The sequence below is a fragment of the Erpetoichthys calabaricus genome, chromosome 12, assembly GCF_900747795.2.
Source record: "Erpetoichthys calabaricus chromosome 12, fErpCal1.3, whole genome shotgun sequence".
NCBI classification, from domain to species: Eukaryota; Metazoa; Chordata; class Cladistia; order Polypteriformes; family Polypteridae; genus Erpetoichthys; species Erpetoichthys calabaricus.
Window position 1 is genome coordinate 21029814 of NC_041405.2, and position 2155 is coordinate 21031968.

Consider the following 2155-nt stretch of genomic DNA (forward strand, 5'->3'; position numbering starts at 1 on the left):
GGAGAAGGTAGACATTTCGTAAGGTACGTTTCTGCGAAATAAAACGACGGCATTCCGGAAAACTCGCATCAAAAGACTCCGCTAAAGAAATCACGAGTGTCAGTTCGCTTTTAGTTTGCCTCGGAGTTACGCAGTCCAGCGCTGTGGGGTCTGAAGGGCTGCTCGAGAGACACTTGGGGTTGTGTTCGGTGGGCACAGATTTTCGGCGGACCGCACTGCCGTGTTGCCCTTTCGGATATTCGAATATTAAACTGGTGCCTGCGTGGCACGTCCCAGGAGTGTTACGAGGACTGGCGGCTGTGCAATGATCGAGCGTGAATGAGCATGTTCCAGCAATGGAGTCCGAAGTTACTGATTGAGCGGCCTCGATAATAAATGAAAGCAATTTAAGAAAGCAAATCAGATTCAGGTGTGATTGAACCTTCAGCTTGAGACCCTCTCATTTTTACGTCCTGGTGGCCAACTACGATTGACAGTGGACGCCGCTGGTTATGCTTGGATATCGATGGATACACGCGTGACTTGTATTTCATCCTATAGTTGCGGTGTATTCAGAACCCTTCTCTCTCTGCACGCGTTATTGTGGTGTAGATTTAATTTTAAATGGATGCATTTGCTGTCGTGCCCAACCCGTCTACCCTCGGTGGCCCATAATGAAACGTTTTCAAATGTAATCAAAATCCAAAACTGAAATCGGTCATTCATAAAAGTACGACGTCACGTGACTGCCCCCTTTCCTGCCGTGTATTTTTTGTTCTCAAGTCGCTCCCTGGCCTTGCGAGTACTGACTGCACTCTTGTTTTCATCTTCCATTTTCACGTTTTTAATCTTGTTATGCCTCCTTACAAGTATGAGACTTGCACATTATGGTGCAGCGACAGACACTGGTGACATTCAAAGAAGCCATCACTTAGTGATGAGACAATTCGGAGGAAGGCTCTGAACAGAGTAGCCCCCAAAAATTGACCAAACTCTGAGAATTCAAGAGCGCGTGAAGCCCTCCTTTCTCGATCAATCAAATTCCACCAGGTCCTGTCGTTCACAGCTTTTGTTTCTCGGTCTGTTAAAATATATTTTTCCTTCCACTAGATGGTCTGTGTCTTTGGTACAAGAAGTCTGTGGACACCTGACTGGCACACCTGTATGATCTTGTTGGACATCCCACTCCAAAACCATGGACATTAATGTGGATTTGGCTTCCCCTTTGCGACTCACAAGAGCCTCCACTCTTCTGGAAAGGCCGAATGTGTTTGTGCCCATTCAGCCAAAAGAGCACTTGTGATGTTGGACGAGACGGCCTGGCTTGCATTCGGCCTTCCAGTTCATCCCAATGGTGTTCAGGAGGTTTGGGGTCAGGGTTCTCTATGTCTTTAGGAGAGCACAACAGGGCCTTCCCCAAATTATTTCAACAAAGTTGGAAGTGCACAATTGTTGAAAATGTCTTTATATGCTGCAGCACTAACAGTAGGGGGCCTAGCCCAGACTCTGAAGAGCAGCTCCCAATTATCACACCTACTCCACCAAACATTAGGCACTACAAAGTCCACCAAACCCAGATTGGTCCATCAGACTGCATGATTTGACACTCCAGAGAACACGTTTCCAGAGTCGGATGGCGGTGTTCTTTACGCAACTGCTGTCAACACCTGGCATTGCACATGGTGATTTTAGAAGCTTCTGGAAACTCATTTCATGAAGCTCCCCGACACTGTTTTTGTGCCGACGTTGCCTCCAGAGGTAGTTTGGGACACCACACCCGCTAGGAAGTTTTGACGTGTTGTGCCCTTCAGCCCTGCTCTGTGGGTTTGCCTGGTCCACCACTTAATGGCTGAGCTGTTGTCGCTGCTGGACATTTCCATTTCATAATAATAGCACTTACACTTGACCGGGGAAGGTCTAGCACAGCAGATACTTCAGCCACTGACTTGTCACCTCCTGTGACGGTGCCATGTTTAAAGTCTCCGAGCTCTTCAGTACGACCCATTCTACTGGTAATGGAGGCTGCATGCCGACGTGACGCACCTGTGGACAGTGAAACGTCTTAACTCGGTCATTTCGAGGGGCGTCCACATACTCACATGGGTCACTGTTGATGAGGGGACATCTCCACCTTTTTATGTGGTTAGTCACGACATACACACGCCACAGCTCACAG